We start from the raw sequence: 23,322 nt of genomic DNA on the forward strand, positions 1-23,322 counted from the left end.
CCGCTGCTCGCGGATTTGCGGATTTTGCGGGAGATTCGCGAATCTCGCGGAATGCGAATTTACCGAAAATCCGCAAAATCCGCGAGCGAAACGGATTTTCTGCCCATGCTTACTCGCCATTTCCACGAATGGCTGGGTGATGCTACTAATCAACTAGCACCCACCAAATCCCACTCAAGGAACAGGAGTACGCCGACTGCTCAGTGGTACACAGAGGAGTTAAAAACCCCAAAACAACTAACTAGGAACAGGGAAAGGCAATGGCGTAGAACTTATGATAGTGAAAGTAAGAATAAATATAAAGAAGCACTCGCCACCTACAAAATAATGATAACTGTAGCCAAAAAACACTTTTTCTCGCTACATATAGAAAAAGCGAAAAATTCCAGCAAGCAATTGTATGACATTGCCAAAACCCTATCTGGTAACACACCGGACCTATATCTGCCCCCGTCACAATCATTATGCGACGCTTTGTCCGAGTTCTTCTTCTCTAAGGTAAACAACATATATCAAGCTTTTACTTCAGAATCTAACATCAGCAGTGCCTCCACTCCCCCTATCATCTTGGGAAACACCATGACTAGTTTTAAAACCCTAACCACTGATCAAACAAAGGCCATTGTGAGGTCTATCAAATCAGGATCAGCTCTGGACCCCTGTCCCACCTCTGTACTCTCCATGGTATCGGATACAACTATTCCAATTATTACTCATGTCTGTAATACGATATTGAGTTCTGGGACCTATCCTGACTCTTTAAAAAACACGCTGATCAATCCTCTGCTCAAAAAACCAAATCTAGATAAGGAGGAATTGAAAAATTACCGGCCTATAGCGAGTCTCCCTTTTTTAGCTAAAGTGACGGAAAAGGCCATGAACCAGCAGTTATCTGAACATATAGAAAGAAATAATCTGCTTGATGACACTCAGTTTGGTTTCCGTAAGTACCATGATACGGAAACCGCCCTTATCAAAGCAGCGGACGATATCCGAATCATCCGTGACCAAGGAGGAACCGCACTACTGGTACTCCTAGATCTCTCGGCAGCCTTCGACACGGTCGACCATAAGACCTTGGTCGACCGTGTCGGAAGGATGGGTGTTCAGCTCACTGCGAGAGACCTGCTTGCTTCCTTCCTGGCCAACAGAACACAGGCGGTCACACTGGGACCATACCAATCGGCCAAATTGTCATTACCGTGTGGGGTTCCCCAAGGCTCATCCCTAAGTCCGACACTATTTAACATCTATGTGTCGGACCTTGCTAGGGTCATCAAAGCACATGGGATGAGCCTAACCTCATACGCAGATGACACGTAATTGGTGTTGGCCATCAAGGGTGATGGGCAGGAGGTAGCAGAACGTTTTCAAAATGGAATGATTGCTATTGGTGAGTGGATGGCGGGCAACTGCCTGAAGCTCAATTCCGATAAAACGGAGGTGGTCATTTTCGGAACTCTCTTCCCGGCCTGGTCTGCAACCTGGTGGCCCCCAGCTTTTGGCACCCCCCCATGTCCTACCTCTAAGGTCAGGAACCTAGGAGTAACCTTCGATGACCAGCTCAATTTCATGGCACATGCAAATAAGGTAGGGGCCTCTGCCCACTATAAACTCAGAATGATAAGAAAAATCATTCCTTTTCTGCTGTACGCGGCCGCCAAGACCCTGGTTACTTCTTTGGTTTTAACATCTTTAGACTATTGTAATGGACTCTTTCTTAATGCACAATCTCGAGTCACAAAAAAGCTGCAGACTATACAGAACGCGGCGGCACGCCTGCTGTCCAGAACATCTAAATTCGCGCCCATCTCTGACACCTTGAGGACTTACCACTGGTTGACCATCCAAAACAGGATTAAGTTTAAATCTCTGTGCACAGTTTATAAAGTACTGCAGGACCAAGGACCTCGCTTTCTCAAAGACCAGCTTATTCTTTATAACCCGGTTAGACAGCTCCGATCTACATCCCTTAATCAACTAGTGGTCCCACGTTCCAGAACAGTCTCCTGGGGTGACCGCCGCTTTTTAGTTGCGGCTCCTAAGATCTGGAATACTCTGCCACACCACATAAAAACCAGTCCTTCACTCCTGCAGTTTCGAAAAAGACTGAAGACGTGGCTATTCAACCAATAACATAGCACATCAATCTGCATGAGCTTTCAATCACTGGGGAGGGACATTACTGTAGTCTAGCGCCGAGACGCCTACGGGTATTCGTTCGCGCTCTATAAATGTCAGTAAATAAATAAATAAATAAATAAATAAATAAAATAAACGGTGGGTTAAAGTAAGAGAGAAAAGCTGAAAGAACAGGAGTAGAATAGAGAGTAACAGGTTAGTCTAATAGTGTGATTTCCCCTTAGGTTTCTACATCGTCGCCAGCTGTCTGCAGGTCAGATAGACGAGAGGAACCAGCCAAGAAAGTCTCTTCTTGTTTGTTATTTTATCCAATGTTCCCCCTTGCCCCAGAGGTAGCAATCTAGAGACTCGTTTTAAAATCGAGCTCTGGGTTGATACCAGGGTGGATTAGGGATCTAGCATCTCTGTTCCCGTGCATTCAACAAAGGAGTTTTCTCATAGCCTTGACAAAGATTTGCCTACTCCTTTTATCCTCCCTGCACTTTCTAACCCTCGCTCCCACAATACAAGTGTAAACATGCCTAACGATAATGCATCATCCAATAATAACCCATGAACAACGTATGTATACCCTATGGATCAGTTACACCATAGAATTCAGAGGGATACAATGCAGTTTCGCAAAATATATGGTTTAGTTTGGGCAGGGGAGAAAGTGAGGATAGTAGGTGAAGAGATGAAAAGAGATATTGAGCAGGTGTGCTATAAGGACATTTTCATATACCGAAAAGGTGTGTTGTGAGTTAAGGGGCATATGTAGGTAATTTACATTTTGCGATTCTCAAATCGTGATTTTTAAGGAATCGCTATTTGAGAATTGCAAAATGGAATGTAGGTAATAAATCGCAATTTTTTAGCGAATCCCTAAAATTCCTTAATTGCGATTAGCAAATTGAGAATCGCAATTAAGGAATGAGTGTCCCATTCATTCCTATGGTCCAAGAGGCCCATAGGAATGAATGGGGATACATTCTCAAATTGTGATTTTCTATGAGAAAATCGCAATTTGAGAATCGCCATTCCAAGGGTGCCAGGGTGTCCAAAGGACACCTGTGGCACCCCTGGAATGTGCCTGTAAGTACATGTGGCGCACATACATGCCCTAAGAGCATGTCTGTGCACCACATGGCACTTTGAATTTTTTTTTAAAAAAGCATTTTGACAGGAAATCGCAAAATGCCATCTACTTGGAGTAGGTGGTATTTTGCGATTCCCTAAGCCAAAATCGCATTTTAAAAGTCACCCCTACATAGCATTTAAGGAATCGCAAACTTGCGATTCCTTAAATGCTTGAGCAAAATAAGGAATTGCAATTTTTGGCCATTTGTGATTCGCAAACGCCGGAATTCTGCGAATTACAGCGTTTGTGATTTGCAAACACCTTCCTACATATGCCCCTAAGTCTTTTCAGAAGAAACAAAGGACAAGGCTTTGCGTCCAGTCATAAATCTAAGAGAGATGGGTTTTTGTCTGGTATAAAGATACTTGTGGATACATCTGTTAAGGGATATTCTCCAGAAGGACAATTTGCTAGTGAAATTGGATCTAAAGGATGCTTACTGTTCTGATGCCAGTGGAGAGAAACGCTTTCCCTTAGGTCAGATGAAGGAAACTGGTGTACCAGTCTGCATGTGTACTGTTTGACCTCTTTGGTGCCATATTGTTTCAGTAAAATGTTACAGCCTGTAGCACACTTGACCACCAGGAGTAAAGCAGCACAAGTGCTGGGTTGGTAGCATACCGTGTAGGGATCAGAAGGAGTGAACAGGTCCTTTTTAACCTGTGTCACTGGAGTGAGGTGTACAGGCTCACTCACTTTTTAAAGTTTTGCTGCTGTGTCCATAACTTACCCTTGGCCTACATGAGATTGGTGTGAAGTGCTGTGCAGTGCAGAAGTGGTGTATCTGTGCTGGGTGTATGTGGGCTTGAGAAGGGTACAATACAAGGATACTGTAGTACTGAGCAGTACATGCATATTGTATGCATGTGCTGGATGTAAATGTGCTTATGAGTGATACAGTACTTGAAGGATGTAGTGTTGTGCAGTGTGTGCAGGATAAATGCATGGGCTGAGTGTATGTGGGCCTGTGATTGGTACAATGCATGAAGGGTACAGTGTGTGCATGTTAAATTCATATGCTGGATGTATGTGTGCCATTGAGTGGTATAATATATAAAGGATACAGTGCTTGGAGGTTTGCGTATGTTGAATGCAAGTGCTAGATGCATGTGTATCCCTGAATGGTACAGCACATGGAGGATACAGTACTGCGCAGTGTGTATGCTGTATACATGCGTTGGGTTTATGTGTGCTTGTGGATGGTACAATACATGGAGGGCCCTGGGTTCCATTTTGGGATACCCAGGCCTGCATGGTGAAATGTGGAGAGGAGGTAGGGAGATCCATTCAGACAGATTTGTGGATCACTGTATTGGAATTGAAATATAAGAAGTGGAGTTTTAGGCCCCAAACATTTTCATCTGCTGAGCTGTCAGATTGGTTGTGTGAGGAGGGGAAGCTCTGCAAAACGTCTGCCTGTGACAAGGATTGGGGCTGAAGACCTGCTAGTTTCCTTGCAGGGTGAGGGGACATTACCCATGGAATCCATGAACACCTGCACTGGAGCCTGGAGCCTGGAGCACCAGTGCCTGCATGCTTGTCAAGACCAGTGTGCCCTGTGAGGAAGAGGGGAGCATGGGAGAGAGTGAGGTCCAGTGGGGAGCCCTGTGGAGTAGACTCCTGGTGCGAAGTGTGTAGAAACGGCTGTGGCACCTACTGGGTCATTGTTGGTGTGCAGAATTTTATAGGTGGACCCCAAATGCCAGGAGAGGGCTGCAGGACAGAAAGACGTGTTAAATACTGCTGTGCAGTAATGGTAAAAACTTTGCCTGGTAGTGGTGCAGCGATCGCTTGTACCAGGAGAGGCAGCAGAGGAAAAAATGCTGCGCTGTAAGGGCTGAAGCATGTGTGCTAGCGCTGTGGTGAACGCGGATGCCAGTAGGGACTACCATGGCTAAATTCACTGTATTGACTGGGCCAGAGCCCCTGGACAGTACATTGTGGTGGCCCCATATGTTGGAGCAGGTCACCTGGAACACAAAGGACTGCGACTTGTTCTTCCCCCCCATACCGGAGAAGTGAGGACACATTGGGAGCACCAGTTCACCTTCACCTAGGCAAGGGACTCAATACAGGATCATCATAGTCACGCCCGATCAAGAGTCAAAGAAATACTTACCCCGCAGAAGGAGCTGCAGGACACTTTGGTTGCTTCAGGAGCGTGACCACATGTGAGACAATCTGCACCAGCTGAATGCAGCTGCCTGGGCCGGGCTGCGTGTGGCAGACTTACCGGAACTTGGCTGCAGCCACTGTGAGCACCCATGGGCAAGACACACTTTGGAACTCTGGGCAATCCACACCTGGTGGTAAGACTTGTTTGGGCCTGATTGCCTATGGGGAAATTTGCTGCTAATTTGAGCGCCTTTACGCTGGAACATTATTGTCTTTAAATCCGAGTCGTACTGGACTCTTGAGACTCGGACTACCAGTGGGCATGCCCTGGATGTTACCAATAGTGAATGAGGAATAACGATGGTCACTAACATGAGGAGTGAGAGGGACAGGGAACAGCTAAAGAGACACTAGAACCCCAAACTCAAGGGAGGGCTGTGGAATTGTTTGTGAACGTCGTATTTTTCCTTTGTGTGGTTAGCGGTACAATTAAAAGACTTCTCTTTTTTCATAAAAATTAGTATTTGGCTGGCAGTGATTTATTGCTGTTACTGCACACATATTGAGTTGTGAGCCCTTGTTTACTAATCTATATCCACCTATGCCCGAGAGAGCCTTGGCCTGCTTGGACCACGCTATCCTGAGAGTCAAGTGTAGAAGGGGCACTTGGCCCGGTTGCTCAAAGTATTATTATTATATTTCTTATATAGCGCCAGAATAGACCCCCGAAGGGGTATCTCCGCGCTTGCCTTGGGAACCCGTCCTGGTTTTTCCTTGTGAGATAGCCCCTACAGGGCATCCCCAAGGTGAAAGCCAGGCATCCCGCAGCAGGGGGCCATTGTGGAGATTAAGCAAGCTTAATGTCCAGAGTTGCAGAGTGTGAACCCATGATTAGGTCAGGCACCGAAGCGAGAATTATCGAGTCCGTGGACATTTGAGCTCAGCACCCTGCCGCGTCAGGAATTGAACCCTGGTCCCGGGTCTGACCTTTGCTTCAGGGTCTGCCTGCTCTAACCAGTGAGCCACACTTCTCCATAGTAGGATGGGCCTTGGGACACCAGGAGTACAATACCTCAACCCTTATGGTTGGGTGCAGTAACCCCTTCTTTCCCCCTGGGCCTCTGTAAGGGGTTCTGACTGTTATGTTATGTCATGGTATGCAAATGTGTGCACTATCACCAGGAGGGTATCCTGGTGCTGAGCAGGTGTGAGCCTAGAAACACCTAGGGCCTCATGAGATGACTCAAAATGGAGGCCTTCAGCATGTTGTGAAACTTAAAAAGTGAGGAGGAGGTTCTTATGTTTAGTGACAGGCTGTTCCATGCTTTAGGTGTGATATAGGAGAAGGCGCAACCGACAGATCTGGTTTTCTGTATGACTAGGATTTGTGCAAGTAGGAGTCTGGATTAGCAGAGGTGTCTGGAAGTTTTATGAAAGCAGATGTTATTGTTGAGGTAGCTGGACCAGTGTTATGTAGTGCCTTGAAGGTGTGGGTGAGGAGTTTGACTTGAGCTTGTTTGTGAATGGGTAGACAGTGGAGCTCCTTCAGTTATGGTGTGATGTGAGTGCAGCATGGGAGGCTGAGAGTGATTTTGGCCTCCGAGTTCTGATTGGTCTGCAGCCCCCTGGTGAGTTTTTTGTTGTTGATTCCAGCATAGAGTTTTTTTTTGTAGTCCACCTTCCTTGTGCTCAGGACGTGCATGTTGGTTTTATGGGTGTTGATTGGGAGCCATTTGAAAATCTTCAAAGAATATTCAGGGTATTGAAGCATGAGGCGGTATCGGCATTGAGTTGGGTGGTCATGTCGAGTTTACTGTTGATGATGACATCAAGGTTCTTGGCATGGGTGGTGAGGATGGGGGTTGGTCCTAGCACTTTTGGCCACCAAGTGGAGTGCTTTTCCTGGCAATAACGTTTTCATTCTTGCTGGTGTTACACAGTTGTTTGTCATCCACTGTGCGATTTCAGCCATGCAGTCACTGAACTTGATCCGGGTATTGGCTGTCTTTTCCATTTGGGAGAGAATGACTTGCATGTTGTTGGAGAACATTGATACCGTGAGAGCGAAGTATGCTGGCTAGAGCAATCATGTATGCGTTGAAGAGATTCGGGCTCAGGGAGGATCCTTTGGGAACTCCGCAGATAATGTTGAGGGTGTCCGAGGTGCACAATGACAGGCTGATTGACTGGGTCCTTCCAGTCAGGAGGAGAAGATCCAATGGAGTGCATGTACTAGGATTTTGATGCCATGTAGGCAACAGATGAGGAGAGGTCCAGGAGGATAAGGGCTGCAGTGCCTCCTCTGTCCAGAGTCATGTGGATGTCATCCGTGGGTGCGATGAGGGCAGTTGACTGAAGTGGCAGGTCACATGTCGGTTGAGAATACATCAGTTGGCTGTGATATATTAATTTGTAGGGTTATGAAAGGGATAGGGCTAAAGAGACTGACAAAGGCAGGCTACGAAATCTGGCAGAGGATAAAACCAACATCCAAATCATTATCCTATCCTAGGTTTTAAAAGTATTCAAAATGTTGTGTGTTGCAATGTATGCAGATTTATGAGTGACAGACTTTAGCATTAGAGGGGACAGGGTTGAATAGCTTTACATTTGTTTTATAAGACCTTACAAGCCAATGGCATCACCTTCTATTGTGAGATGGGTAAAGATGGTGATGCAGCAGACTGGCGGAGATCTATCAAGATATGAGGCTCATTCTGTGAGAGAGGCTATGGCATCAAAGGTACTCTTTTCAGAAGGTAGATTGGAGGAGATTCCAATGGCCACAGATTGGTCAAACGAGAGCAGGTTTTAGAGATTCAACAAGAAACCAGTGGAGCATATTGAATGTGCAACTTTAAGGGTCTTTGAACATGCATCAGGGTAAACCCTGGTTTTATGGTGAAACTGTGATTCTCATACCGGAATCACTAGAGAGTCGAGATTGCATTAAAGACACAGAGGCTTTACCCTGCGCTACTCCTACTGGTTCTTTGAACTCTTACCAGCTGCTCCCCTGTAGCCTGTGTTGCTCCCCTATCACTGTTAATCCCTCTTGAACCTCATGCTGCTCATCCCCTTTATCCGTAAGAACCTCTGCTACTTTTCCTCTTTGGCTCCTACTCTCCTTCCCATACCTCTCCATTAAATAGTGCTAAACATTTATACTAATGCAGCATATACCAAGTTTCAGAGCTTCAATAGCACCCTATGAATGGGCAGCAGCAATGCAAGCCTTTCTATTGGTGAGAAGTAAGCATCTGCTACTGTGCTATGTCTTCAGTGTGTTTCTCAATCTTACACATACGTTTTCAAACTACAAAAGCCAAAATGGCGGCCATCACAAAGGCTTGTGTAAACAGCCATTGAGAGTCCATTTACTAACCAGCCATTTAGACAGTTTACTGGCCCTAGAAACAGCATTGTGTTTCAGAGCTCAACTGCAACAATGTATTACAGCAGAGAAGAAGTCTCTTAGTGCTGTCTTAACTTATCTACAATAAGGATGTCAGAGACATGTTTGTATACTTTTATTTTAGATTTTCATGTAATGCTGTGTTGTGTGGGCATCTGTGACTGCAGTTCACCTGGGGGTTGACAGCTTATGTTGAAGGGAAGGCTTACATGATCTGTCGCATGGAGCAGGAATACACATTTTTGATTTTCATGGAACCGTTGGCAAAAGTGATCTTCCTTCGCTGAATAAACAATTGTACACAAAATCCATTTGATCACTTGTTTCTTGTTTGATTTAATAAAAAAAGTTAACAAGTTTTCAGACATTGCATGAATTTTCACTGTCTGTCTCACTGTGACCGGACCCAGGGACCCGATCCAGGGGCTAGAACAAACCAATTCACAATTTGTGCAGCCATCGACAGCATCCTCCTGCTTAAAGCAACCCACTTCAAGACATTCAGGCTCTCCACCCCCTGGTATTTGCCAGAGCCTAAGGAGGAAGTGAAAGGCAGGACAGGCTACAAGGATGTGCTACAGGAATTGTGAAGAAAAATATGGACGGAGAGTGGGCGGAGCTTCAAGTCCATACCTGGATACAGCATGCCTCACTGAGCAGCGCATGCGCAGCCCAGGCTCGACCTAAATAAGGTATGATCCCCACCAGGGCTGTGGGTCATTGTCTTAGCAGAAGAAGGGTCAGTGCCTGGGAAATTGGCAGGCAGGCTATGGTGCAGCGTGGAGAGGTGTTCAATGCTGGGCAGATATCTCGGTTGAATAAGGCAATGCGTGGAGTGGCTCTGTCCTGTGCAGAAATGGTTTTAGATTGTTTACTGTTCCCATCTGTTATTCATACTGATGATTGATCTCTGCTATATGTGTGTTTGTGGCACATTGTGAGTTGTAAGTGTATACTTGCTTCTCTTCTTGTGTACATATCTCTTGACAAATGGACAGAAAAGTGTGCATGTCGATAGATGTTTCGGTTGCCAATGTTTGTTTTTTCCCCAGGTATTCTTCAGGGAGGTTGAGTTTAAGGCTTCCCGGCATATTTACAAAAAAATGCTGAGCGTGGTGTTACGTCAAATATGGCAACGCGCTGTATTTGCAAAAATATGGTGCACCCCTGCGATTCCCCTAGCACTGAGGCTAAAAAAGCTGTCTAGCGGCAGTGCAGGCAGCCTTGGGCCATGTTGTAAGGGCGATTGCTTATGTGTAGGAAGGAGCGCTGGGCTATGTAGGATGTGCTGGTTATTTTTTCTTTCTGTTTGGCTGGTCAGTGGTGAGATCACTTGTTGTATCCATTTTCTGCTGCACTACTTGGGTTGTCATGTGTGGGCCAGAGGGCTGAACAGTGGTGCCTATTGTGACTGTTCTTGCAGGATGGTGATTAGCTAGTTGAGGACAGAAGGAAGTGTGGTTGTGTGGATTTAAGGGAGGCTGCTTAGGGGGATAGATCTCCACTTGAGGCTAGGCAGGCAAACTGTTCCCACCCTTTAAAAAGTGTTATCCAGCGTGGGGCTCTCCAACATGGAGTCAGAGGGTTGTTGTGTAAGAAGGTTTTAGTTGTGGCAGTTGAGTGGCAGGACTATTTGAGTTAAATGGTAATTTGTGTTGTTTGGTATTTCTTTGGTGGGTAAGGTGCATTATTCTTTCTTTTCATTGTGATAGGAGAGATGTTTTGTAACTTGTATCTGCCACTTGCCTCATTTCTTGTCTTGATGTCATGTACTGTCATGGTTCTGTGTGGAATGTTTTGTGGTTGTGTCTGTCCTTATAAGCAGAACCTACCCAGGAACAGATTCAGTAGCTCCAGTGCCTAATTTGTAAAGAACATAAGTGTCAGGGCCCTCGTTAGGAGGCCACTGCAGCTTGCACTACCAATGGCCTCTGCCTGTGATACCAATGACACCACAAACACAATTAATAACAATTGCACTCATACAAGTGTAACAATTCAGACTTTTCCAGGCCTCCAAACCTATAAAAATGGCTTGGGCAACAGTTATTAGTCATTTAAATGTATAATGTAAGAACAAACAACTGTTATTGTCCTCATCTCTAAATAAGACAGACAGCGCCACCATTTGGCAAACTGTCAGAGTTGCCGGTTTCGACAATTAGGTGCCGGTGCGGAGCACCGGAAACCACTGGCTCAAATTTAGCAATCAATGCCTAGCTCCTGGTTGGGCCCTAACTCATATACCTGGATGCCTAACTTCTTTACTGATCTACTTGGTAATAAATGTTTCAACATGTGCACATGCATGCCTTCAGTGATTTTAACCAGTGACCCCTCCTCTTCAAGTGTAATATTATCACCAGAGCCCGCTACTATTAGGGGATTTATTCCCAGTATTTCCTTTATTTGTCCCAGTATTTCTCTGTCCTTGGAATAATGATACTGGGGGTACTGCAAACTCCAAAGGTGTGGCGAAGTGGGGAATTGTAGGATTACAAGTGAGGCCTAGATGGTCTTCTTAGACAGGTGGAAATATATGGGGAACCTGGAATATCACAACTGATTCTCCTGGTAATTCCTCATTCCTTCTCCAGAATGTCACAAGTTCTGAGTGAAACCTAGATGATCTTTGGCTTCCTGCAGCTCTCCACGCAAGTTTAGTTTCTTGTCTCATCAGATTTACAGAGGGGCTCATAATGAACCCAGATATCTGCCAGCAAGAAACCAGAATAAAGCTGCTGCAAGAAGTAAGTCCAGCTAAATAAAGACAAATATCACTCTAATCTTTCAGCATGTAGAACTGTTTTTTGTACATATTTAAGAGACTGCATCTGCTCTGCACCCATTTCTAAAAAAAATATTTCCTCTTAGCTACCCCCCTTCCTTAAACCAATTGTTTTCCCATCACAAGCACTCAGCAATAAGCTCTACTCTTTTTTCATACTGAATAAAAAGCCATCAGAAGTACTTTTCATAATTTTTTCTTTATTGCTCTCCAGACTTTATATATCGCACTCAGAGTCTTAAATCTTGTATGTTTAAAGTATGCATAGTCCACAGTTGTTACTAAGGCGTTTTCTGCCGCCTTACCTAAAAGTGCTTCATATACATTCGCCGGACTTTTTCTCTCTTCCTGCTGAGCACTTCCACCTAATAATCCTTTGGAGTATTGTAGAGCTGTTGCCCAATAGTAGAATCTAAAATCAGGTGCTCCCCAACCTCCCCTCTCTCGTGATAATGTCAAAAAACGATACGCTCTACGTTTCTTCCCCTGTGCCCAAATTAATTTATTTACTACTGATTCTATTTTGTTAAACCATATACCTTCAATAAAGAGTGGGATTGCCCTAAACAAGTATAAAAATTTCGGAAAAGTAACCATTTTAATAAAGTTAATTCTGCCCATAAGAGTCAGGTGTAAGTTATTGACCCTCTCCAGGTTACTTTTGACCTTAGCTAGCAATGGTTCCAGATTTATCTCTACTAATTTTTCTAAATCTGCAGTCACCCTAACACCCAAATACTTTGTGTCTGAGACAACTCTTGCATCTTCAAATGTAGTGTGTCTATTCTGAACTACCTGTGTTTTCCCCCTGTTTATTAAATATCCGGACACCTCCCCGAATTTCCTTGCCTCCTGCTCTATTTCGACCAGTGACTCCTCTGGTGTCGGCGTTATAACAGCCACATCATCTGCATAGGCAAATAGTTTATACTCTTTCCCATACAGTATAACTGGAGTAATCCCCCTATTTTGTGTAAGCCTTCTCAGGTAGGGATCTAGATATATCGCAAATAGTAGAGGTGAAGCTGGGCATCCCTGCCTGGTCCCCCGTCTGATCTGTACTGCATTGGAATACGATCTGTTAATACGTATCCTAGCACTAGGGTGTTTGTATAGTGCTTGGATTGCTGTTATATATCCTCGACCTATACCGGCCCACTCCATAGCCTTCCATAAGTACACCCAAGAGACCCTGTCGAAAGCCTTCTCGGCATCCAAAAAGATAGCCGCGACAGGATCACCTGAGGCCACTGCAGCGTCCAATATAGTAATCAGCTGTCTAGTGTGTTCAGTAGTTCCTTTGCCTGGTATGAATCCATGTTGTGTAGGGGAGACCACCCTTTCTATCACCTTACTCAGTCTGTTGGCCAGTGCCTTGGAGAATATCTTTGCATCGGCATTAAGCAATGTAATCGGTCTATAGGAGCCTGGCTCGGTGGGGGGTTTATCTTTTTTCAGGATCACTATTATATCGGCACCCGCCCAAGATTGAGGAACTATTCTGCCCCCTTGTGCCAAACAGCAGATTATCCAAATATCTTTAGCTAGTACATCCCAAAAAGTTTTGTAGAATTCTACCGGGATCTGGTCTTGTCCAGTTGCTTTACCAGATGGTAAGCTAAATATCGCATCTCTTATCTCCTGGACCGTTAGCTGCGTGTCTAGTTTATCCCTTTCTTCTATACTCAACCCCTCCTGTAGGCCTTGCCTTAAGTATTCCAGACTTTTTGCCTCTATCTCTTCATTGTTTTTATCTTGCTCATATAGCCTCTCATAGAATCTTCTGAACACCTCCTGCCCCTCCTCCACTTTATTGACAGTTGCCCCATTACAGTCCTTGATTTCTTTAATCTCGCCTGCTGCTAGCGTTTGCCTAGTTCTAACTGCGAGCAGATGTCCCACCCTCTCGTTGCATTCGTAGCATTTCTCTTTATTTGCTAAGTATTTCCTTGCTGCTTTCTGTGCCAAAGTGATCCCTGTTTCTGACTTCTGCACTTCTATAGCCACTAAGATCTGTTCAATAGGGTCTTGTCTTTCAATTGCATCTACTAGCATTTTTTCCAAACCCATCAGATTTCTGATCTCCTCTTCCACCTTCTCCTTTTCCTTTTTACTTCTTACCAGGGTGTAGCTTAGTGTCTCTCCCCTTACTCCTGCTTTAAAGCTGTCCCACACCATGTCTGCTGAGGCGGAGTATCTATTTATATCCCAAAATTGGGTTATCCATTCTTGCATCCTTATAATATACTCCTCCTCCTTCAGTAATCCTCTCTCAAACGTCCATGTCGAATTTATTCTTTCTGCTTTTTGTGAGGCTGCTAAGCTTAACACCAGCGGATTATGGTCTGACATTATTCTAGGGAGACATTCTATTTTAGCCCTGCTAACTAATGAACTAGAGATAAAGAAATAGTCCAGTCGGGCTATTGTTTGATGTGGTGCTGAATAGAAAGTACTACCTACACCTAGGGGGTTAAATTCCAGCCATATATCCACCAGCGCATTATGTCGAGCGAGATTTTGTACTGCTTTATGCACCTTTTTTTTCCTTCCTTGATACCCGCCTCCACTCGCACCTATTACTCCATTCAACCCGTTGATATTAAAATCCCCGCAACAAATCACAGGCTCCGGCCACAATGCTAACTCCCTGTCAATAAATTCTAATAGTTCAGGTTCATCTTCGTTTGGACCATACAGTGAGGACAATGTACATCTTCCCGCGGCTGTTTCTATGTCTAGTATCACCCATCTCCCTTCAGAATCCTCTTTTTTCTTTTTAATTTTAACAGCACCTTTTCTAGCCAGAACTGCCACCCCCTTGTTTCTCCCCTCTTGTCCTGTGCTAGCAAGAACCTCAAGTCCCATCTGACCAAGCAAGAATTTATCTTCAGCTGCTACGTGTGTTTCCTGTATGCAAGTTATATCTATTCTCCAGAATCGCAACAGTGCGGAGAGCTTCTGTCTTTTCTCCTTGTTATTTAGACCACAGATATTGATCGTCATTATCCTAACTGCCATGATTTTAATTTTGCTTTTGCCAACACCTCAACTACTTTTTTATCTTTTTCTGTACATTCTTTTTCTGTTTCACTGCAAACTTTACAAATCTGTAACATTTTACACCACCACCTTCTACCCGTGACTTCTTCCCTTCCTTCTCCCCCCCCTTTAAGCCCCCCTTTAAGCCCCCCCACCCCTGCTGTCCCTCCCCCCCTGTGACAGGCAAATAGGTCATCCCTGACCTATGCGTGCCCGCTTAGCGTTGTAGAGTCGCTCCCCCTCTCCTCCCATCTTATCTTCTATTACTTCTAATTGTCAGGCTTAGTAAATTATCCAACATTTGTATCTACTTGATTTTGAGCTTCTTCTGCTCCCTTCCCTGACTATTTCCTTCTAGCCCCCCCTTGCTCTTTTAGCTCTGTCAGAAATTCCCCCGCTTTAATTTCAGAGAAAAACATTCTAGTGCGACCCGCTGCGATAACCTTCAGCTTAGCTGGAAACATTAGATATGCCTCTGCTCCTTGGGACTGAAATGCATTAAGAAAAAATTGGGACTGGGAAGGTATAACAGGTATTTAAGACTTTATATGAACAATGATCTTCCTATGGAAATCTTTTGGGACACAGTTATGAAAGAATGGGACGAAAAAGGGATCAAGAAATTGGGGGACTTAATGGACGAAGGAGGAGCATTCTTAACGTTCCAAAACATACAGCACAGGTATAAAATAGCTGGGAATAGCTTCTTTAAATATCTACAAGTGAGGAGCTACTTCCATACAAAAGTGGGGGGTGCAGGAGGGATGGCAACTTGTAGGATAATGGATTACCTGGGAAGCAGCCTTTTATGCTCAATAAGACAGTTGTATGCAGAGCTACAGGTTTATAAAACAGATGACAGAGAGAAATATAGTAATAAATGGAGAGAACAAGTAAAGGCACGACCGGAAGACTTACAAATTTCCTTAGATCTTGGTCGAACTATTTTGTGCTCATCTACACTTCAAACCCAACACTACAAAACAGTTTACTCACTATACTACACACCTGCTAGAATCGCCAAATGGGGGGGCTCCACTGGAATAATTTGTCCACGGTGCAACTCAACACATGCTAATATCACACATATGTTCGCACAATGTCCGCAACTATACACCTTAAAATTGGCAATAGAAGAGTTTCTGGAAAAATCGCTGGGAATAAAAACTAAACTAACGGACGAGTTGATAATTCTGGGGGTAAGCTTAGAGGAAAATACAACTTATCCAGAATTCCTATTTATGGTTACAGCAGTATACAGGATAGTAGTTGCAAAAGCGTGGAAGGAGAAATCAGCACCGTCGTTTCAGATTTGGATAGCAAGAATACTATCTACATATAATTTAGAGAGGGCCATATATGACAGAAAAGGAAGAAAGGCAAAAGCTCTGGGGGGCAAGATATGGTTTCCCATTGAGCAATGGAAAAGCAGGAAAACCTAAAAAATTTTGCTTTCTTCACTATTTGTGGTAGTAGTTGAAAAATTTGTATGGAATATAAGATTATTAGATATGATGTATGATGTACCATATTTATGTTTAGCGTTATAATCTGCATATAATTATTTAAAAACACAAATCTGTATTTGGTGTAAAAGACTATGTAATGATAAAAATATATTGGCTGTAACGGGGAAAAAAAAAAGGGGGGGGGGAAATTTCTGAATAAAGATATTTAAAAAAAAAAAAGAAGTACTTTTCATAGAGCCTCTACCACTGTTTGATCTCACCCATATGATCTGTATACCCTGATCACCTGACTTTTCTATTTCTGGGCTATTTTAATGGGGGCGTTAGATTATTTCCCCAGAGATGTCGACATTTTTGACAGAAGTTCTGTGCCATAATCCCAACAGCTCTGTTAGCACTGCCGAGGTTCCAACAGTCTGAGGCCTTCACTAAAAACAACTTTTGCTGATCCTTTCATTCTAAATGATGTCCATCCAATGTTTTTCCTCCCATTACCAGCCAACACCTCGGAAAAGGCAGGAAGCTCCAAACTTTTTCCACCCAATTTGAGTTTTATCAAGCTCAGGTGACAGTGACAACCCTTATCACAAACTCTGATGACATCAGATTGACACTGGATGGTGGAGGAGTACCTCTTCGACCAAAACCGGCCCTAGCAAACAGCTCATCCGGCCCCCGGGGAAGGGAGGTGCTAGTGGAAAGCAACACTCCTGTTTCACTGCTTTTGTTACAAGGGGCTGATATTGCACTATGCTGCAAAACTGGCCCCAGGTAACAAAAACGGCCCCCTGGGGTCCAAAACTGGCCCCCAGCCTGGCAGCCCACTTGGGAAACGTCCGGTGCCCGCTACAGCCATTCCGACCCTGTCTTCGACCCTCATAGACCTCCCTATGGCTTTTGACAAAGTTGAAGCATGCATGCTCCCGCACAAAACGGGCACTCTGGTTTGGTATTGATTTACTTGGTTCCTGACTGGACAAGGCCAGGTCGAACCCAACTATCCTTGTCATCAGATTTTACTTTCTTCACTGGGCTCATCTCTTAGCACAGGGTTTATCTCTTAGCCCCACCCTATTCAATGCTTATGTGTCACTGCTGACCGCAATAACTCCATCCTAGTCTTCATCTCTGGCTGGATGGTTGCCAATATCCTGTAACTCAACTCATGCAAAACCGAGGTAGTGATTACTGGCCGACGCCCTCCATCTGGATCACTGTTTGATGGTCTTTGTGCCTAGGCCCCCTCCCTGCTTCAGTTTCATTTGCTCACAGTCCTAGAGTTCTATTTGACTCCTAGCTTTCTTTTGCTCCTCAAATCAACAAAGTTACATCTACCTGATTTCTTTTCAGAAGGACTTTGCATAAACTTCTTTCCTCTTCTCCACCCGGAGTGAAAATGACTTGACATTAAAGTGACCATCAGCTCTCTCATAGATTAAGGAAATGCCATTTACTTGGGCTTACCAAGATATCTTCTGAACATGCTTCAGCCCGACGAGGCGCACCGCCCTATGATGAAGCATGTCATTCCTTGGGATGTGTGAGGGCACCAAGTAAAAGTCACTTGGCCTTCCCTTTCCATTTCATAGACCAACATCCCCTTTCTTCTCTTAGGAACAGTGACCCATTGTTTTGGTTTATACCAATCTAGAAAACACCAGCGCTTGCGTGGCAGATTTGAGATCATTTGGCAGTAAGAAGGGTTTGATTTTGTTTAACAATTTCAGGTTGTAGGATGCGCTCTATGAACTAACTATTCTTTTTATAATTTTTCATGGTCAGACTGGGGTCCTCTGTGATTCCAAGTGGTTTGACGTAGTCAGCTAGGGTTGGATTGGAATTGAGAGCATGAATGGAGTATATCCAATCTTGCATCTGGGGAGACTGTTCCTAATTTGATGAAAGGAGAATTTCTGTCTTGTCTTGGTTGAGTTTTAGGTGGTTGTGAGATAGCCAGTTTTAGCCTTCTTTGAGGGTAGCAATTAAATGGTGTATATTGTCTAGAAAGGAGATTACCATTTAGATCTGGGTGCTATATGCGTTTAGATGGAAGGGGATGTTTGCTTGGTTGCAGATGATGGTGAAGGGTTCCAATTAGATATTAAATAGGGTTGTTGAGTGGACGGGGCCTTGAGGGACCCTCTGGGTTATTGTCCTTCTCTTCTTGTGCTGCTGTACTTTGGAACTCTCTTTAACCTCTCTATTATTGTAAATCATCTAGTGCAAGGCCAACTTGTTCTCTGAATATAGTTCCCTCTTTTACATTCTTCATTATAAGTGCCACAAACCTCTAGGTTATTGTGCATTCATCAACAATCACATAGTCAATTAATTAGTATATATCAATTAGTTCCTGGACCAATGCATACGTTTTGTTCTCCTTTATACAATGAAAAGGCTCTAAATGTGTGTGTGGTTGTCATGGCAGTGTTGGATGGTGGCTCCTCGTGTCCAAGCTCAGGAATTCTACACATCTTGAAATGGACACATTAACCAGCAAATATCTCCTTGACAATGAAGCGCATGCATTTTCAAAGAAAGGTGCAACATATGTCCATGAATGAATCACAAAAAAACATGTTTGGTGTAAAACCAGAAAGAGAGAGAGGAGGAATGTATCATAGGTCAGTATTGGTATTTGACTCAAAATGCAAAATAGGTCAAACATAGCCTGCTTATCAGGCGTAAACAAGTTTCCAGCATAGTATTTGACTTTTCACGCTTCCACGAGCCACCGACTGACCTTATGTCTGGTTGCCCAGTCATGCAATCACATGCCCAGTATTTTAACACGCATAATTACTTATCTTGTGTGTCAGTAGCACATGCATGCTTTTGATTATGACTGTTGAAGGACGATTGAATTAGTGTGAAAAGTATGTGTGTCAATGGTGTATTTGTTCCTAATGTTTAGACATCCTTACATAAATTCCCAAGTCAACTGTCCAATAAAAGTGTTGTTAATGGACTTACCGTATCAGATTCCTTTTATTGCTTAAATTTTATGAGACAAGAAAAAGAGCATACAATCCTAGAACCACTAAATACATTCTACTTATTGGATAGAAGTTCATGATTAACTAAATACATGGGTGGCGAGGGGCTCACCAGCAGGACAAGCAGTTTTTGGGAGTATCTTATCGCATGTGAGTATCCACCTCATGTTGGGATGAGCATCAAGTACTATAAAGTGGAGATTAGGAGCCTGATTTAGAGTTTGGAGGCTGGGCACTCCATCATAACTGTGATTGATATCCTCTCCACCTTATTACAAGTGCATTATATCCTATAGCACTTGTATTACAGAGGACACGATAGGTGGGAGAGATATACGCCACGCTTGAGATGGAGTACCCATCTGACGCACTCTAAATCCAGCCCTAAGTTTGGGCAGGCCCACTCATTGTCTGACATGCTAGTATTCTCCATACCATATGCCTTTGCAACCACAAGGACTGGCAGCGCAGTGCTTAATTTGTGCTGGTGTTTGCGGTGCTCAGCACTGGCTCTTATTTGCAAACACGGGCATGTATTTATGAGAATCAAGCACATGGTGGCACATTTACATGATCAAACTAGGACATAAGCCTACATTTTAAAGTAACATGTGGGCCCATGTGAAACACCATAGGCTCTGGAACTTAATTTTAATTTTTTTTTACAAATTGAACACTGAGTGGCCTAACAGCTGGGACTTACAACACGTCATGCATTGCCCATAAAAGAAGCCAGCAGTTTCACATTTCTCCAAACCTCTCTGCTTCTGAAGAAGCACTACGGACAAAGATTACCCCACTGAATCTGCACACTGGTGGTTCCGCCTAGCCTTTGGTCAGACTATTCAACCATTGAGTTCCAATGGTCCTTCCATCTCCGGGAAAACAATATGCTGATTTAGAGCATCAAAGAATTAAACACAAAGCATTAAGCTTTGATCTAAAATGGGGGAGAGAGAAAGAGATAACCATGGAGTGGCCAATTGCTTCTATCAATCCCAGCTTCCTTCCCCTTGACCACATTGTTTGATCCTAGCCAATTACTTTTTCCACTGTGCTCATTTTCCTTCATAATCACATGAGAGCACCTTGAAATGCATCAATTCAGGGTGTGCGCTGCACTAAAACAAAAGACTATAAAGTTAGTCTATCTATAGCAATGGTCTTCAAACGTTTTAAATCCGGCCCTCCGTAAAAAAAAAAAAACATCAGGCCCACTAGAATTTATAACAAATATTCTATTAAATTTGCAATGTTTAAATATGTCTCCATATTTAAATGTTGCATTTAGGTTCTGTTACCCTTTTTCAAAATGCAATCAAATACTCAATTGCCAAACATTTATTAGGGTCAACCAGGCCTTACTAAAGTGTAAAAGTATCTACAGTTCATTATCAGTAATGGTGGGAGGGGAAGGGTTAAGGAATATTTGGAGTCCTTTCTCTTTTGACATCTGCTCCCAGCCAGTATTTAAATGACAAAAAGTGTTAGTGATGGCCCATGAAGAGTGGCTTACTGATGCTATTTGTTTCCACTTAAAACAAAGCACTTTTATCAGCATGTTGCTTCTCTTGCTCAAAGCCTGGTGTGCCCAAGGGATCAATTAAGGCCCCCCCAGGGCGGCCCGCCCCTTCAGTTTGAAAACCTCTGATCTATAGAACACCCCAGGCTACATATAAGGGCACACAACAACTGACTTTACTCCTGGTTCACTAATAGGGTCACGTTGGGGCAGTGGCAGTAGGCGCACAAATGTTGCTAAGTTCATGATTAGAATCACTTCTAACTGGAGGGGGGGGGGGGGGCTTGACGCCAACGGAAAATGGCGGACATCCCATGAGCTCCGTCGGTTTGGCACTGAAAATGCCTGTGATATGCGAGCTCCGTGACCTGTCTACTGTATGAGCTACAGCTACTGATAAAACACTCTATTCTTTTTTATTATTGCTTTTAATATATTGTATTGATTGACTTGCCCTTTGTGTTATGTTGATATGATATTTTAGAATTCTGTATATTAACACATTGTGCATGGTGTTCATGCATTTTTATCTTTTGCGATTTTTCATTAAATAATTTCTTACTTGTGTGTATTAATAATAAAATACTGTGTTCTCCACTCTGAAATTGGTTCTGTGCCCTCCTATTATTATTTGGACAAGCATCTAATACCGCCTGGATTGTTACTTTCACATTGTATTTTCCCTGACCTAGGGGTTGAGTGACCTATCTATTCAGGGAACCCTTGTTTTGACACAAAATGAGCTACAACTACTTCCTTTGGAAACACCCAGTATCATCTTGGATATGTGGGTCGCACGCCAGCACTGCTCCTGAGAGGTATTTTTGCAGCCCCGCTGTCACCACTTGCGCGGCCACCATTTCATGATCACGCACTCTAGTTTCACGTCTCCTCAGGCTGCTTGTTGCAGTACAAGTTTTTTGCATACTACCGCTTTGAATTCCTTCCGAATTGCTACAGTTCGACAACGGAGGCAACTAACAACTAATTTCTTGTAATTGCCCGGGATAGACTATACTTGAACATTGTTGCTAAGTGCGTAGCCCGTCTATACTCTGTGGGAATCGATGTTACAAAAGTCCTGTTTATTTTGCTCTCACAGTTATTGGCTTACATTTTGCAGCTGTTCATGATAACTCTGTTTGGGAGCTTTTATCGAATGGAACAGAATGTTCTCCTACTGACTGAATTTTGCTTTGACCCAGCTAACCTGTTACTAAAGAGATACCATATGTTTATATTGACCATCCATCTATCCTCAGAAATGGTCATTCATATGTCCTTAAAGCTATACAGGTTGTTCAATTCAACATTTTTTCTTCTCACAACATCACTTTGTTTGCCATGAATCACTGCTCGTTTGTAATAATGCATGCTTTTTGCATATTTATGCTTTGTCTCATCTAACATGACAATTCCTATTTTCTGAATTTTCCATAGTTGGGCTATAAGCTTACTGAGCCTATTATCGCTGCTGTTGCGCTTCTTGTCTGTTTTTTAAACCAACCATAGATCTCTTCTCAAGAAGACGGTCACATATCATTTTTGTTCTCAAGTATACTCGATCCTCATCTTGTACCAATTGCCCTCACTTATACTTGTGTTTTGCACCATCATCTTTCCTACATCTTTCTTGGAATATCCTTGCTCAATTTATGGGGAGATTGCAGAGACTCTCTTCCTCTATTTAATCTCTTTCTAATAAACTTATCAAAATTTTTACCATTTTAAAAAAATTTGCCAAGATGGAGTCTGCTTCTGCTTCTTCTAAAAAACCTGGTGCGTCCTCACAGTCGCAGTCTATGGTACCTACACTTGCAAATTCAGTCAAAGCTAACCCTAAAAGGCTAAAAAAGACCCTCTATCAATCACCACCACCTGCTTCTTTGAATTTACTCTTGGAAGAAATAGGGGCCCTAAGGCCCTTTATGGAAGAAACTAATTCAAAACTTCAATTTTTGACAGACAGATGGTCCCAACTTGATGAGAGACTTATTGCGGTGGTGGAACAGAGTGTTTCTTCTTATAATGTGACTGAATCTAAAGTACATGCACTTCAATTGCAAGTATCTTTTCTGCAGAAACATGTTAAAGATTTAGAAAATAGAAATCGAAGAAATATTCTACGCATTTATGACTTGCCGGAGAACACGGAAGCTTCCTTAAATCTTTTCTACCTAAAGTGTTGGGTCTGCCTGTGGAAACGGTTCTCAACATACAATGCGCACACAGGTTGGGTCATCAACATGCTAACACATCAGCTTCTAGTCATCCAAGAGGAGTCATTTTGTACTTTCTGGAATACACAGACCTCCTTAAAGTCTTATCAGCTTCTACCAAATCCTCACGTATCTTATGGATGGGTCACACGTTGTTCTTCCCACAGGATTATACTAGGGAGTACTGCAGACCGATGTAGAGACTTTCTAATGATGAGACCAGATCTTCGTGACCTAGGTGCTAGATATGGCCTTTATCACCATTGTCATTTCAAAGTCACGTATAAGAATAAAACAACTACGTATGAAGATCCCCTCAAACTGAAAAGTTTTCTTAGTTTCTGTAAAGCTGTAAAGCTGATATTATGGATACATCTGGTGCTTCCACCTCTAATTTTGACTAATTATAATTATTTGTTTAATGTTGTTGTTCATTCTTTCTCTCCCAATATTGCATAATGTAGGTCTTCTCTTCTCCAGAATGTTCCAGCTAT

Source organism: Lissotriton vulgaris, chromosome 5, assembly GCF_964263255.1.
Source record: "Lissotriton vulgaris chromosome 5, aLisVul1.2, whole genome shotgun sequence".
Classification (NCBI taxonomy): Eukaryota; Metazoa; Chordata; class Amphibia; order Caudata; family Salamandridae; genus Lissotriton; species Lissotriton vulgaris.